The sequence below is a fragment of the Lepisosteus platostomus genome, chromosome 5 (genome assembly GCF_059453375.1).
Source record: "Lepisosteus platostomus isolate fLepPlt1 chromosome 5, fLepPlt1.hap1, whole genome shotgun sequence".
NCBI lineage: Eukaryota > Metazoa > Chordata > Actinopteri > Semionotiformes > Lepisosteidae > Lepisosteus > Lepisosteus platostomus.
In genome coordinates, this window is record NC_142615.1 from 62,812,160 (window position 1) to 62,829,499 (window position 17,340).

At 46.3% G+C, this 17,340-nt stretch overlaps 3 non-coding genes across 3 annotated transcripts; all 3 read left to right on the forward strand.

Annotated features, from left to right (window-relative positions):
* The first annotated feature begins 1,442 nt into the window (after positions 1-1,442).
* On the forward strand, positions 1,443-1,530 carry trnay-gua (transfer RNA tyrosine (anticodon GUA)). Its single transcript is given in 2 exon segments — positions 1,443-1,479; positions 1,495-1,530. It is a non-coding gene; the product is annotated as a tRNA-Tyr (tRNA).
* A 3,496-nt stretch (positions 1,531-5,026) lies between these two features.
* On the forward strand, positions 5,027-5,108 carry trnal-uag (transfer RNA leucine (anticodon UAG)). The gene has a single exon. It is a non-coding gene; the product is annotated as a tRNA-Leu (tRNA).
* A 3,404-nt stretch (positions 5,109-8,512) lies between these two features.
* Positions 8,513-8,585, forward strand: trnaa-cgc (transfer RNA alanine (anticodon CGC)). The gene has a single exon. It is a non-coding gene; the product is annotated as a tRNA-Ala (tRNA).
* The last annotated feature ends 8,755 nt before the right edge of the window (positions 8,586-17,340 follow it).

Sequence of the window (17,340 nt, forward strand, 5' to 3'; positions counted from 1 at the left end):
GCATAGAGTGTACATAGCAGAGGATGGTTTCGATCCATCGACCTCTGGGTTATGGGCCCAGCACGCTTCCGCTGCTATAATGTGATTCAACACAACTGCTCTATCTTTGCTTTCTAAAAGTGCGCCCGAGATGAAAAGTCTAAACGGTAAACGCAGACGTCACTTTGAGCACTTGGTCTTTTATAGCACAAATCATCACCCGCTGCTCTACATGGGCGTGTCTTCAATATCGTTGAGAACCAAACCTTCTGCTTTCCGAGGCAACTGATTCTTTCGTCGTTAATTCCCAAATCTTCAATGAGAATCAGTGAAACGAAAATCAAACACATGTACACACTCGCGTCCTAACCTGAAAGAAAAATCTACACCCACTTTATAATACTGAAAATGATTCAGGAAGTACAGCAAAGTTCTAAAACCAGCGAATGCATCTGCATACAGTACATAAAATGTCAATTTTTCAAAAGTAAAATCTTCAGCTTTGAAAGATTACCATCCATATATTTTCGTTTTTCTCTTTTTTTACATAACACGCTTTCGAGAAACAAACTGTCTTTTAATTAAGGTTTCATTAGAAAATGTGTATCTTGGTTTGCCAAGTTAAAATCGGCACATCCCAGTGGGCAAAAGATGTAGAATATACGACTATTGAACGCATACCAGACGTGTAACTGTGCTCCGTAACTGGTCTAGAATGAAATTGATTATATGTTTATTATACATAAATGGTTGTAGTTCTATTATACGGATAAATTTAGAAGACTACTATACATATATAGTTAAAGGTCTATTATACATCAAAGAAAGATTTTTATAGGTGTAGAAACTAGTAAATAAAGCCAATGATTTATTTTAGAAATTTATTCTTAAAATATACAACTATTCACACCTGAAAAATATGTAGTTCAAATTATACATTATATACAATATTGTAATCAACAAATGTCTAACCATCATAAAAAACACAACTAGTAAACTTCAGTTACAAATTCTAGTAACATGGCAATATATATATATAGTAATGACAAACACAAACTAATTACATGAACACGCTAATATTTAACTCAAAACCACATTTCGAAACTTCTTTATTTCCACGAAAATATTATTAATGTAGCACAAACGCTACTTTCTAATAAAGACAGAAAGAAACTATTTGTTTTGTGTCTCATGGTGATCCTCCTCTCGATACTAATGACATGTTTAATATGATCCCTCGAGAAAAAAAAGGAGTCAATTTCCGCCTGGAATGATTGATGCCCCATCAAACATTTTGTAATATCCCTGGAAGTTTATACAGTAGAATCCTGGTTCGTGGCTTAAATTCAAGGTAAACAAGACTAAGGAAACGAGTTGGAAACTTGATGTCGAAGTGGGATTTAAATCACCCGGAACATTTCACTACATTGGGCAGTATGTGCTAGGGGGCATTGCTTGACATCCCTTCGATAGCTCAGTTGGTAGAGCGGAGGACTGTAGTAGAGTCATTCGGGAATCCTAAGGTCGCTGGTTCGATTCCGGCTCGAAGGAAGGTGCTTTTTGTGTACTTTAATCAAAGAGTTAAAAAAGCGAATCTGTTTCATTCAGACATTTATCAAAAGTTCAATAAACGACGAAGTAGAGGTTCCTGTTCCGAATTCAGCCCACGTCTGATTGTCTTGTTTTGGCCAAGATCCGATCTTTGAATTAAGGGACTACTCTGTCTGCTTTGTAATTCAAAAATACATACAAATGTCAAGTTTTTTGTAGATATAAAGGTGTTCTCTGTTTTCAAAGGATAGGTACTTAATTGGCATAATGATTTGGTATTGATTTTGTATCGTTGTATTATGAAGTTTGTGCTTTCTGTGTTTTTATCGTATTGTGAACTTATTTTTTAAACAAATGCTTACAAAGGCAAACAGGGCACACATCTGTTTATACCAGTGGTGAATTGTACATTTGTACAAGCTACTGTGCACTTCTGGGAGTATAACAGGTTCGATATAAAGTGGCAAAAATATAAAAGGGGAATATACCCCAGACTGCGTATAAGCTCTCGTTGTGACTGTTGTTTTATTTTTAGATAAAAATGGCGTACTGTGCACGAAATGTTGCAGAAACACAATTTGATATTTTAAGAATTATTATTTTAATAATTTGATCAAATTGAGGCCCAGGATCCAAATCTTCAGTTCTGATTTTTTTAAGTGATATCTTTCCTTCCTGTCGTGGAAGTCACACGATGTGAGCAATTGTTTTTTTTACGTTGCGATCCAAAGATCCTCAGGCGCACTGTAACCAAACCAGGATGGATTCTGCTCGGAGCCGGACTGAGCTCATTCTCACTCCCTGTGCTAAAAACAGAATTAGCTCTTCCCCGAACATCGTCTACAGCTGCTGGATGGTGCTCTGCGTCTTACTGCTCCGGCAATTACTTTGTCGAAAGACAAATCACTTGTGCGCTTTTAACCTTCTCGCAGCTACAGCTATAGCCCTGAAAAAAGCATTAGCTTTATCAGTTTTTACATTAATCTATTTTGAATCAAAGTTTGATATTTTTTTATTTTTTATTGCATTTTACATTACAATTATAATAATAATAATTATTATTATTATTACGCACACTTATATAGCGCTGTTCTGGATACTCCACTCAATGCGCTTTACAGGTAATGGGGACTCCCCTCCACCACCACCATTCTCCTGAATGATCACAGAGAGTCAGGACCTCGGTTTTACGTCTCAGCCGAAGGACGGCACCTGTTTACAGTTTAGTGTCCCCTTCATTGTACTGGGGTATTAGGACCCGCATGGACCGCAGGGTGTGCGTCAAGCGACAGAAACCAGACGTGTGTCGGGCTCGGCTGCGAGCAGGACAATGACATCACAGGGACAAAGTAGAGGAAATCAAAAGGGTTCTATAAAAGACCTGTGTAAGCTGTTGGTTTGCAGTCTGGACTCTAAATCCTCCGATCCGATTTTAAATCTCTCTAATACCTGAGCTGCGGCTTCTTCCGAGTATTTATTCGTATACTTATTATGTGTAAGTGTATAGATGAAACCTTTCATATATTGTTCAGTTTAAATCAAAATGCTTTACTAATACAAGAGAGAAGTATAGTATGAAGGATGTGACAAATCTATGATTTCTTGGAACAAAACGGTTTTTATTTGCATTCGAAATGAAGCGGAATTTTAGCGGGACACACAAACCCTTTGTCCTTTTTAGAGTTTTTAGAGTGAACAGACATAAATGTAGAAAACGTGTTTTTTAGCACTACAATAGCAGGGTCAGTGGCATAATGAATAACGCGTCAGGCCTCGCGTCAGAAAATTATAAGTTGGACTGCCGTCTGGCTTGTTGCGTTTATACCACTTACGTTGTTTTATATAAATGAACTCCACCTGAAAGCTATAGAAAACACTTTGGGTAAGTTGTCTGCAGCCTCATGCGAATTTCGACAACTTACCCAAAACACTGTACTGTCTGGAGATCAGCTCCAGCTCTGAACTCAATTGCAATGAAAAACCATGCGTAACAAAACTGGAGAACAGCTGAACTTGTGTTCAGTTCGGTGATGAGGGATCAGAACTGTCCTTGTTGTAATTAGCACGAACTGCACAGGCTCTGAATCAGACCATGTCAATTAGTCTGATCAATGTAGGACACGTTAATTTAGAATTATTAAAAGGTTTATTAGTTAGTTAGTTCAGGTTTACCCACCTGAACTAATGTAGAATTATTACTTGGTCTGTCTCTTGTTTGTATATAAATGAATGTCTCTGACAACTTAATGTTAGTTTTACGATGTAGGTCAGGCGTTGACATATGCACGAGTATACTAAATGTCTCACTCCTGATTCAACTCATGTTCTATAGGAGATTGGCGATTCCTCCTGTTTCTCATACAACCATATCAGAACAGAAGCCCATTTCACCCAGCTCTGATTCAAGATCGACTTGCATCTTTATCCCTTTTTTGTTCGTGATCATTATTTTCTTTAGTTATGATCAATATTGAACTTTTTCTAAGTGAAATGACAATAATCAAACATGCAGGCAGATTTTTGAAAAGTATTCGGAATTGACAGGGTGCCCCTTTGGAACAATCGTCAGAAATTGTGAGAAAATGAAAGTTATGTAAGCTCTCACACAAAGCATTGAAGATTGGAATCTGAGTGTAAAAAAGTTACCCGTCTCCCAATGATAGGCAGGGATACACACCATGACTCGAATACACTCAGCGAACTTTAACACCTATGATATTACGAGTGCTTTGCACGTGTCGAATTTCAAGAAGGAACTACTACAACAGTTGTGGACATAATTCAATACCACCGGCAAAGTCCAATGCCGGCAACATCTGAGAAAATAATGTTCACTCATGGAATTTGGTCTTTGAATGGCTGGCGGGAAAATTCATTTATACTCCTGTTGCACCCTCAGCTGAAACATGTTAAAATAACAACGCAGATTTGTTGCAGAACCTGACAAGAATTATTGGGTTAGCACTGTATGTATTCTTGTATATTTACTTTAATTTTAATATAAATGTAAACATGCATGCTGTATAAGCTATTGTAATTTTAAAATATGTTAGCTGAGGATGCGAAGGGGGCTATTATACCTTGTGAAACACGCAAGGAACTGTAAAAAAGGCTGTTATTTGAATAAAATTGGCGATCACAAGAAAACCACAATTGATGTGGTATTATCATCAATATCCTTCAAAATCTACGTTCAAATGAAGGATTTGAAGAAACTATGAAAAAAGCAACAGTAATAGCAGAGGATTTTGATTTTTGCTCTTCAAGTCAGCAGATCACCGTAGAGTTGCACCCCTACAAACAGCACAAAGGATGAATCCCACCACCTTCATTATTGCTGTGTTTGTGCCAGTGAAAGTAGCGTTTGTGTTATTGAAAGCATCTCGGAAGATGAAGGTGCAGTCACTTCCACATGTCATGATATCATTAGATCTGACGACAAGAGCTGAAGCCCCCCCTAGTCCAAGCCAGCAATGTGAAGATGGGTATGGAGGAAGGTAGCGTGGCTGAGTGGTCTAAGGTACTGGATTTAGGCTCCAGTCTCTCTGGGGGCGTGGGTTTGAATCCCACTGCTGCCAAATATTAATGTTTTAAGACCTGCAATACAATCAGTAAAAGCGCTTTTTGTTAGGCTGCGGGAGGTGTTTAGAGATAGACTTTCTAAAAGACAGGCTTAACATCAAGGCAGAAAAAATATTTTGTTTTCTCAACAGAAATTCTCTTTGGCACGTTCAGCTTTATGTAGGGAACAACGTCTGCCGAGATCACTTTTGAGGCAGTGCACATGATAGTGTACCGGCAAGTACATTTAATATTGGCTGTGGTGGTGAGCTGCTTTTGTCTGTGAAACTTTTAATTCTTCACGCCGAATCGTTGGCAGGGGTAAAGCTTATTAAATCTTTGAACATAGCGCTCCATCAGAAATACTTTGTTCGTGATCAAAAGAGATCAGAGGATTAACTTCATGGATTCACATAGCATACCTTACAGGAAAGATTTAAAAGGGGAATTGATTGTGCTTCCTGATGTTGTTCCTGTCGTTTCTTTGGATACAAAGGTGAATGTTCTTTAAAGTTCTGCTAGAGTATCCACTGGGTGGGCTTTATCAATCAGCTCGGATAGGTCATCTGTGCTCCGTCTCCGGAAAATAATCAGCACTGTAGTTTTTTCCTGTGCTGTCTTTTAAAACATATAAGATCACGAGTTTACAGATTTCTCCAAGTAACAACTATACATTTTAACCCAGCGGTTAGCATTCCTTCAATCCAATAGTTTTACTCCGGGTAAAAAGCAGCGAAATATATAGAGAGATTATATTCAAATATTTAAACGTTCTTATTGGATTACCTGTATGGAGATATCGCTCAGAATTCCTAATATGATTTTGAGTTCAGTTTTGCTTTACTACTTTCAGAGTCTTTTATTGACCTTGCTGAAGCAGAGAAGTGACATAATCACAAATGCGACTTACCTGTGCTGCTGTTTTTGGTTAATAATGATTATTGCAAGGAAAAAAAACAGCTCCTTGCATTAAGAGCAAGAGCAACCAACACGCTCGCTTGTTGAGTTGGGTTTTTTTTCCGTGGTGCTCTTCCTCAGATGTAAAGTTATTTGGCGAGCAAGGACCTCTGAGAAGGAGCCTGAATCCATCAAGAACTCAGAAATTCTAATATCGCACTACTGTCTTGTGTACAGAGATCTGCTTCTTCCTTTTTGAGTGTTTTGGTGTTTAAGAGCACGCTTCCTACCTCGAATGTTAGTTTCAGGAGATGTGCTACCGGATAAATGATTATCTTGAAAAGGTTTGGGGATGCACTGGCCGGGATTAAAACCCGGCTCAATTATTTGGAAGTCACCTGTACTGCCAACACACTTCTAAGAAGCACCCGCACAGTTTCTCAATCCTCTCTCTCACCTACAAAGTTATGAAGACACAGACGACCAATGAAAACTAATTTGATTCACCCAAGGCTTCACTCTTCTGTTGTGATGTTGTTTTAATTAGTGTTAGCTGTGATGAGGTATTGTTTCTGTCTCTTAAAGTTTAAGAGTCTGCTCCTTTCTTCCTGGTATAGAAAAAAACATGTTCCATCTTTGTTTACAAACACCACTGTAAATTATTTGTCCATCTCTAAAGCCTGTGTGTATTGACAAGGCAATTCAAAAGCACATATTAAATAAGAACACGATCCTTCTTGTTACCATTCCCGTGGTTGGAGCGTTGTTTCGCCCTTTAACGTTCTTCTACAATATTTACAGACAGGGCTTTATCACTGGAGTTGTGTGCATCGGTCCATGAACATCAACTGTACTGCTGTTTTTCTATGCGTAATTTAATCGCAAGCACTTAAAAGATGCAAAAAGATTTCAAGGAAAACATAATTGAAAGACAGTCGAGTAAGGAGGTAGAAAAACGCTCTCCCCCATTGAAGAATCAACCACCGTCGCCCATGTGACTGGATATAAAAATAAATTATTCATTTCAATTATTCATGAAGGGTGGATTGTGGTCAGTGAACATATGCACATCTTTAAGTCAGTTCCACCATCTGTGCCATAGGGGATGTAGTTCAATGGTTTTCATGTATGAAGTTCCGAGTTCAATCCCTGGCATCACCAGATGTCTTACATTATTGTGCTCACATCGCAATCTTCTGTTGAGTGAGAACTCTTTGCTCGTGTTCATAGAGAGACAGGTTTACACAATTAAACTCAGTCACACACGAAGTGCTACAGTGTTGCTCTGCTGTTTTAAATGTACCTCCAAAGCATTTTGTTCTGTTAACTACCAAATGATTTGAACTAATTTTACATCATATTCAGGAAATCCAGAGAAGGTCATCAGACTTTTAGTGGCTGTTGAAGAAAACACCTGTTGAATCTCACCAGGGATTTCTTGAGAGATCATTCAGCAAGCAAGTTAACAGGGGTTAACGTAGAGAGTGGCGGAGGTGGGATGTCAGGGCTTGACATCACTGCTTTATGCAAAGAATGGAGGGGTGGTCCTCAGGGCTATATGACTGTGCTTCACGCAGAGAGTGGTGGGGGTGTGATGTCAGGGCCATACGACAGTGCTTTACACAGAGAGTGGCGGAGGTGGGATGTCAGGGCCTGACAACACAGCTTAACGCAGAGAGTGGATGGGTGGGTGTCAGGGCCATATGACACTTCTTTACGTAGAGAATGGCGGGGGTGGGATGTCAGGGCTTGACGACACTGCTTTATTCAAAGAGTGGAGGGGTGGGTGTCAGGGCTATATGACAGTGCTTTCCGCAGAGAGTGGTGGGGGTGGGATGTCAGGGCCATATGACACTGCTTTACACAGAGAATGGAGGAGGTGGGATGTCAGGGCCTGAAAACACAGCTTAACGCAGAGAGTGGAGGGGTGGTGTCAGGGCCATACGACACTTCTTTACACAGAGAGTGGTGGGGGTGGGATGTCAGGGCCATATGACACTGCTTTATACAGAGAGTGGCGGGGGTGGGATGTCAGGGCCTGAAGATACAGCTTAACGCAGAGAGTGGAGGGGTGGGCGTCAGGGCCATACGACACTTCTTTATGCAGAGAGTGGTGGGGGTGGGATGTCATGGTTATACGACAGTGCTTTCCATTGAGAGTGGTGGGGGTGGGATGTTATGGCCATAAGACACTGCTTTATGCAGAGAGTTGAGGGATTGATGTCAGGGCCATACGACAGTGCTCCACTCAGGCCTCTGCTTGAATTTGTACTCCTCCTCTCTCCCTACCTCTACCTCTATGATATTTGCACTTTCTGGAGAGGCGATTTTCTCCACTTCAGTAGCCCGATTGCGTGGAGAGGGCTGTAGAATGTGGCACCGCCTTTCCTGCTCCGTCCATGACAGGCGTGCTGGTCTCTGGAGAGAGAGCACGGTCCATCAGCGTACTCCAATAAAGGCACTGGAAGCAGCTGAAACGCATTGGCGAAGCTCAGCACTGGGCCGCTGGGCACATCTTACCACTGTTTCCGTAGTGTAGTGGTTATCATGTTCGCCTCGCATGCGAAAGGCCCTCGGTTCGAAACCGGGTGGAAACAGACTGGCTTCTTTTGTCGCATACAAATGGGTTGTACAACTTTTAACTAGCAAATGGAAGAGGGCTGAAGTAAGAGACAAGATGTAAATAGGGTTAACTTAAGTCAGTTCTGCCTGAAAATTAGACTTCTAAGCAACAGGGGTTTATGGCAGGAAAGGGGGTTAACTGATAAGGATTCCAGATGCGAGGGGGCATAATCTTAAACTGACCATTTGGCCAGGGTCTCTTAACTGGCCAAATACCACGACCCCCTTACCATAACACCGAATGACGTCTGAAGCAGCAAGGAAGGACTATATAACCTAAAAGTTTGTACCGGCACATCGAACAATACTTCGGTTTTGTTGTTTCTTGTGGGAAACAAGACTTCGGCTTTATTGTTCCTTGTGTCCGTCATGGCAGTGAACAGGTCCTGGTTACAGGATCTCTAAAAAAGGAAATAAAGACTGAAATCAGATCCGACCCACCATGCTGCCACGGTGACGGTGCACTGCCCAGTGAAAGTGGCAGCCTGTCCCTGGACTGTGGGAAACTGGAGCACCTGGAGGAAACCCCCACAGACCAGGGAGAGAACATGCAAACTCCACACAGACAGCACCCACACCCCAGGTCCAGCACTGTGAAGCATGCCCGACGATGCGGAAGGGCTTTTACAAATGAGTGTGTAACTCACACTGGTGCCCAGGATGGCCTGCTACCGGAACGCAACCTAATTTTCTTAATGCAGTTTGTTCGAAGCGGTTTGCAGGAGCTGGAGGTGAGGACTGAGCTGGGGTCCAGTGTGCGAGAGTGACTACTGATGTCGTGTGTGTGTGTGTGTGTGTGTGTGTGTGTGTGTGTGTGTGTGTGTGTGTGTCTGGATCATTGTGAGCGCCGTCAGGTTTGTGTATTTGTTTAAACAAGAGGACGTGTCTGTGCGGGTCTGACTCTGTGTGAGGGTGCAGCTCTAACTGTTCGCGCGCGGGCGTGTCTATCTCTCTACACTGCATGAGGGGATAAATCTGCCTCCGAGAACCCGACTTTTCAGAAGAAAAATCTATGAAAAGGCACGGCCTGGCCCTCTTCTCTTGCTCCCGACGTATTACACATTGGGGGATGAAGCTGGTGTCTTCAGCTGTAACCCTAGCTATTTATGCAAACAGCTCTTTTATGAAAAGCAGCTCTAGGCCTAGACAAGAGGAACAGATAAAACAAATCTTAGATTTATGGCTTATTCAAAGCAGACTGAGCGCTGCTATACTGTATGTAGGAGCCAGAGATGAAGAATGAGCTATTTAAGGAAATCAGGAGTGTGAGAGAGGGAGTGTGTGTTTTTCCTCCCAATAGAGAAGGCTTGTGGTTCTTTCTGCTTTTCTGCACAGGCTGCCAACATAAGTACGTGTTGGGTTCTTGGTTTGAATGCTCGAGTTGTCAGGCTGGCGTTTTTTGTTCCTATTGGAGCCCATAATTGTGAACAAGGCGCTTGAGGACGTCTCTGTGCAGGTGTGCGTTTGTAATGACGTGTGTGCGCATCTCTGTAGCGGATGTTTCAGTAAAAAAACGCATTTAAAACATTCAACCTTTTCATGTTCCTAATATTCTTTCATTCTTCACAATAATAACTAAGGTTGCTGCTGGAAGAGGTGTTAGTGGGGCCAGCAGGGGGAACTCTCACCCTGTGGCCCATGTGGGTCCTAATGCCCCAGTATAGTGACGGGGACACTGGAAAAACTGTAAACAGGTGCCGTCCTTCAGATGAGACGTAAAACCGAGGTCCTGACTCTCTGTGGTCATTAAAAATCCCGGGGTGTTTCTCGAAAAGAGTAGGGGTTTTACCCCAGTGTCCTGGCCAAATTTCCCATTGACCCTTACCAATCATGGCCTCCTAATAACCCCCATTTATGAATTGGCTTCATTACTCTGCTCTCCTCCCCACTCATAGCTGGTGTGTGGGGAGCGTTCTGGTGCACTATGGCTGCCGTCCCATCATCCAGGTGGATGCTGCACATTTGTGGTGGTGGAGGGGAGTCCCCATGTCCTGCAAAGCGCTTTGAGTGGAGTGTCCAGAAAAGCACTATATAAGTGTAAGCAATTATTATTCATTATAATGTAATAAGTCCATTATTTCTCACCCCTCCATTGCAAGGCATACACAACACAAACACCAGGAACAATTATCTCAGAAGTGAATTGCAAATGTATTGAGTTGTGATGCAACTGTAACTTGAACCTAACATGACTGTGGCGTGCATTTTTGAAATTGCATTTTCACAGCTGAAATACAAAATGAAGCTGATCGCAGTCCAAACTCAAGGTATTGTTGTAAAACAAAATATTCAACATGTTTCTACCTGTCCCTTTTCAGCTCACTCAGAAGTCCACAGCCTGCAGCCTGGTGCCTCTCTGTCTCCCCCCTCCACACTGCTGGTCCAGTGGAGGTGCTGTTTGATCCTGCACGATCTGTCCGGAATCGTATAGTCTTACTGAGCAGCGCAGGGCTCCCTGGCCCCAGGTACGAACAGTGAGTGTCAGTGCAGAACAGCTCTCTGACACTCCGCTCCCTCACTCCAGCTGATCAGGGCAACTACACAGTGAGGGACCTTAATGGAAGCAGTATCAGCACTGTGATCGTCACTGTGGGTGGTGAGCAGGTCTACAGTAGGATCACTAGAGGGCTCTATATTCTTGACAGAGTGTGTTCTTATATCATCCTCTGTCCTGATTGTCTTTCAGCTCACAGAGACAATGTCACCCTGCAGCCTGAAGCCTCTCTGTCTGTCCCTCTGTTCACTGGAGAGCCAGTGGAGGTGCTGTTTGATCCTGCAGGAGGTGGAAACTGGACCTCAGTGTGTTCTGTCCAGAACAGCACAGCCAGCTGTGTCCCCCAGTACAGTTTTTTTTATTTTTGATGATTAGCCATATGTTGATTACAATATTGTACATAATGTATAATTTGAACTCGATATTTTTCAGGAGTGAATGATTGTATATTTTCAGAATAAATTTCGAAACCAAATTATTGTCCCTCGATCTCTGTCTCTCTCTCATCCTGCTGTCTGTCTGTCCCTGCCTCTCTGTCTCTCTCTCTTTCAGCCCCGTCTGTCAGTCTGTCTGTCCTTCTCTCTCCTTCCTCTCTCTCTCTCCTTCCGCTCTCTCTCTCGGTTTGTTTGTCCCTCAATCTCAATCTTTCTCTTTGCCTGCTGTCTTTCTGTGCCTTCATCTTTGTGTCTCTCTCTCCTTCCTTTCTGTCTGTCTCTCTGTCTGTCCTGCGTTGTCCCAGCTGGGCCTGTCTCCCCGGCTCTCTGCCTTCAGCTCTGTTCGCCGATGTCCCACCAGCCCGTCTCTCTCTCAGCCTGTCTCTTGACTTGCAGGAGGAAGAGGAGGTGGAGACAGCTCCTCCGGCAGGAGAGAGGAAGAAGGTCAGTGCTGGTCCCACCCTGCCTCCTGTCCTGTCTGTGGTGGAGTTTCGCCATCTTGTCTGTCTTGTCAGCTCTGTCTGTCACTGTCTCTCTCCTCCTCCTCTCTGTGCTGTGGTGTCCAGTCAGTGTGTCTCTCTCCTCCTCTTCTCTGTCCTATGGTGTACAGTGGGTCAGTATTAGTGGGCTACACCCAGGCTCACTCACTGCGAGTGTGATCTCAGCAGAGTCTCTGTACTCTTGGGACACTTGACTCACCTGTCTCTCTCTTTCTCTCCCTGTGCTGTCCCTCTCCTGCCCCCTCTCTCCCTACTCGGACTCCAGCTGGAGGAGGTCCAATCACCACCTCCTGTGAGACAGAAGAAAAAGAAAGTGGGTAATGCTCTGATTCTCTCTTTACTCCTGTCCAGTGTCCAGTCAGTGTGTGTGTATGAACCCCTCTCTCTCTCAGTGCAGTGTTCATGTACTGGAGTGTCCAGTCAGTGTGTGTGTATGAACCCCTCTCTCTCTCAGTGCAGTGTTCATGTCCTGGAGTGTCCAGTCCGACTCTTAACGTGACTCTCCTGTCTCTGCTTCAGAAGTGCTGGTGCGTCTTTTTAAAGTCCCTGAGCTGCATGTCGGTGGAGACAGATGATAAGGACGAGCCGATGGAGGCGGCGGAGACCGTGTGTCAGGAGAGGAAGAGCGAGGGAGAGGAGGAGCAGGCTGCCGGGAAGGACAAGAAGAAGAAGAGGAGGTGCAGGTGAGCAGACAGGGGGACGCCGCCCGGTCGTGTCTGTGATTCAAGAAGGAGTCTCCTCTTGCTGTTTGATGTCATGGTGATGTCCGTGTCTGTGTCCCTCACACCTGCAATAACAATATTCTTTCCAGGTTACTTTCCTGGTTCTGTGCCAGCTAAGATCGGAGTCGCCTTCCCCACCAAGGACTGGACTGGACTGGACTGGACTGGAGCTGAGGGACCCCAGACTGTGCTGGACCGAAGCTGAGGGACCCCAGTCTGTGCTGGACCGAAGCTGAGGGACCCCAGTCTGTGCTGGGCCAAAGCTGAGGGACCCCAGTCTGTGCTGGACCGAAGCTGAGGGACTCCAGACTGTGCTGGACCAAAGCTGAGGGGCCCCAGACTGGACTGGACTGGAGCTGAGGGGCCCCAGGCTGTGCTGGACCGAAGCTGAGGGACCCCAGACTGGACTGGACCAAAGCTAAGGGACCCCAGACTGTGCTGGACTGAAGCTGAGGGACCCCAGTCTGGACCGAAGCTGAGAAACCCCAGTCTGTGCTGGACCGAAGCTGAGGGACCCCAGTCTGGACTGCACTGGAGCTGAGGGACCCCAGTCTGGACCGAAGCTGAGGGACCCCAGTCTGTGCTGGGCCGAAGCTGAGGGACACCAGTCTGGACTGAAGCTGAGGGACCCCAGACTGTGCTGGACCGAAGCTGAGGGACCCCAGTCTGTGCTGGACCGAAGCTGAGGGACCCCAGACTGTGCTGGACCGAAGCTGAGGGACCCCAGACTGGGCTGCACTGGAGCTGAGGGACACCAGACTGGACTGGACTGCACTGGAGCTGAGGGGCCCCATACTGGACTGGACCAGAGCTGAGGGGCCCCAGACTGGACTGGACCGGAGCTGAGGGACCCCAGATCCCAGTCTGGACTGAAGCTGAGGGACCCCAGTCTGGACTGAAGCTGAGGGACCCCAGACCCCAGTCTGGACTGAAGCTGAGGGACCCCAGACTGGACTGTGGAAAACTTTCACATTATCTCCACCTGAGTCCTCAGATCGTCTGCATGACCTTGTATTATTAAGTATTATTTTAAGGTCCTGTGATGATCGTAAGATGGGGGGGGGGGGGTGTGTCCCTTGACATTAATCTGTATTGTAATTTTTGTTCTTTTGTTAAGCATCATTAAAATGTTTTTTAAAAAAAGCTTTTGGTTTTTTCCCTCCCCCCCCCGAAACGAACGAACAGAGTCTGTCTTTCTCTTTCATCCCGGAGAGTTTGTGGTTGATGGATTGAGGCCGAGAGCCCTCGTTGTCGGCGTGCCACCAGTTAGCGGGGCTAAAGCAGGGGGGGCATCGTGTCCAATACTCCTTGAAACGAGACAGATTTCAAGCCACCTCCGTCTGAAGAGAAGGAAGTTGACCACGAACTCCAGGGTGTCCTAGGAAGCTCTTTAGCCATCGTTTGCCCAGCAGCCATCTCACCCTGCAGCTCCCAGCTAGCAGCCCCCTCCCCACTGGAGCCCAGCAGGTAGAAGCCTGGTCAGTACCTGGAGGGGAGACTCCTGGGAAAAACTGAGGTTGCTGCTGGGAGAGGTGTGAGTGGGGCCAGCAGGGGGCGCTTTCACCCTGCGGTCTGTGTGGGTCCTGATGCCCCAGTATAGTGACGGGGGACACTGGACTGTAAACAGGCGCCGTCCTTCGGATAAGACGTCAAACCGAGGTCCTGACTCTCTGTGCTCATTAACAATCCCGGGGTGTTTCTGGAGAGGAGTAGGGGTGTTACCCCAGTGTCCTGGCCTGATTCCCCCCCTGGTCTTGACCCATCATGGCCTCCTTATCACCCCCCCTCTCTGAACTGGCTCCATCCCTCTGCTCTCCTCCCCACTGAGAGCTGCTGTGTGCTGAGCGGACTGGAGCATCATCCACGTGGGGGCTGCACACTGGGGGGGCTGGAGGGGATCCCCCTGACCTGGGAAGAGCTCTGAGTGGAGAGTCCAGACGGATTAATTATTATTATTATTATTCGTGCTGCACTGGGCTTCAGTCCTGGTAGTGAGAGGGGGATCTGTGATCAGTACAGATACTTATGACTGTATAATAATACACGATAGAAATGGAAAACAGGGTAGCGCTGTAGTCTCTTCGAAACGTTTTGAACTGCCAGAAGAAGTTTTCACAACCCGGACTCGTGAAGGTACAGGTCTTCTCCCTTCGTCCGGAGTAAGGTGAGAGGTTATCCCCTCGGGGCGCAGTATCCCCGATGCACCCCCCCACCACCACCCAAAATGACACACACTTCTGTGACGATTGGGAGACCCCGGTTCGATCAGCCCCTGCGGTGTAGGAAACGACCCGCTGGAGAGAACACGCAGACTCCACACAGAAGGGTCACCTCGGCATTTATTCCAACAGCAAAACACCAGAGAGAAACGGGTCTCCGAAAGATGAGCGCACACCGGGAAAAACACTACGGGGTCATTACAAATGGGAATAGGAGTTCTTTTTTTCTTTTCCGGACGTCAGTTGTATCGTGTCCTGGTGATTTCTCCTGTTTCGAACGGAGTTCAATGTCACGTTTCTACTTTATTAGAGAGAGGCACTGAACTTTGGGGAACGTGACATCCACCCAGTATTACTAGTAGGTTGATAAATATAAATGTTCTTTTTCCCCCCGTATGATACCTCGCGAAATATAACGATGGCCAACTCCTTAAGTCGAAATTTAAACCCTTCTCACGCTACAAGACAGTCCGTCAACATCGCCGCGGCCCGAAGCGCGACCTTCGGTATGACGTTGGCGGAAAAGGGGGTAGGGTAAGTACGTCACAGCCGGGGGAAGCCCCTATCACGTGAGAGGGGTGCTGCGGGCGACGAGCCCCCGGGGGCGAAGAGAAGTTGATTTGCGTGGGGTGTGGAAACACTACACGACCGGGCAAGCGAGCCGTTTTTTTTTTTGTTTTGTTTTTTCAGAACATCAGAACAACCGCAGAGATGACCATCGATCCACTCCGGACGTTTCCTTTTTTGTCCTTTTTGGCCTCCAAAATAAAAAAAAAAACTGGGATCCATCGTGGCGTTGCCAAATTAAAACATCAACCACTTTTCGGGCTTTCGTGCTGTCCATGATGAAACCGTCATGGTTGTGTAAGGATACGTTACGTCACAGACCGGCGGCGCTCGGACGTGAGGAGTGTCGTTACGTTTTTGAAACGGGCACGTCAGACAAGATCTCTGACAAGATCTCTGAAAAACCCAAACCTGTAAGATTCAATTTCAATTCAGTTTTTTTTATATAGCGCCTTTCACAACAAGAATGCCCCAAGGCCCCGAACAAAGGAGTTGTTCCACACCCCCGCCACCCTCTGTGTACAGTAGAGCCCCCTGTACTGACTGGAGGAGCTCACCCAGCTGTGTCTGGAGAGAAGCCGGGGTATCGGCTTCAACCACAGGGCTGGGCGGCTTGTTCCCCACCCCCATCCCCTTCTGTGTACAGAAGAGCCTCCTGTCCTGACTCCAGTAGGAAATGTGACCTGGAGGCAACACACCGGCTTCTTTTAACAGATCACCTCGGGAATCGGGAACAACGGAGCTGTGTGCGGCCGTCTGTACGGAGGGGTTCAGCGCGGGGGGGCTCCGGGCTCGGGTCTGGACCCGGGGGGGGGGGGGGGGGCTGTCTGTGTGGAGTCTGCATGTTCTCCCTGTGTTCTTCGGGTCCAAAGACAGGCTTTTGGGCTAATTGGCTTCTGGGAAAACTGGCCCTGGTGTGTGTGTGTCCTATGATGGAGTGCTGTCCTGTCCAGGGTGTGTGAGTGAATGTGTGTTTGTCATGTGATGGACTGGTTCCTGTCCAGGGTGTGTGAGTGTGTGTGTCTGAGTGTCCTGTGAGGGACTGGTGTCCTATCCAGGTTGTGTGTGTGTCCTGTGAGGGACTGGTGTCCTGTTCAGGGTGTGTGAGTGTGTGTGTGTATCCTGTGAGTGACTGGTGTCCTATCTAGGGTGTGTGTATGTCCTGTGATGGACTGGTGTCCTGTCCAGGGTGTGTGAGTGAGTGTGTGTGTGTCCTGTGATGGACTGGTGTCCTGTCCAGGGTGTGTGAGTGTGTGTGTCTGTGTGTCCTGTGATGGACAGATGGTACCAAGCCTGGACACCCATGAGACACTGGCTTCCTCAGAAGACTCTCACGGAGGGCACACTGTCCCTAACCCGGGTCCAGAAGAAACTACAGTGATCTATAATTCCTGCGCCTCGGAAGGGTTTATGACGTCTATGTCCGGCGCCCGCGCCCGTGGACTGGCGGTTTGGCGTCGCGCTCCGCAGCTCGAGCTTCGGTGCGAGGCAGGGCGGGAGGGAGCCGATGTGGCCTCGGCGCCATCTTTGCTGGTGAGTCAATTGTGACCGTTGCGGTACAATAAACCATCAATAAACCTTTTCCCACCCCGTCCAGTATTTCTGTCGCGGCCCACGTCCCTTACAATCGACAAACTATAAAAAAAACAGTAGCCCTTCGCAACATTACACGCCATTTTTTTTATTTTAAACGTCCGCTAGATACGCAGGTGGTTCGATACCTGTCTTATCCTCGCCGGCGTCTTTATACCGGCAAGTGAATTTTATTTGGGGTCCCTCAGAATTGTGACAGAA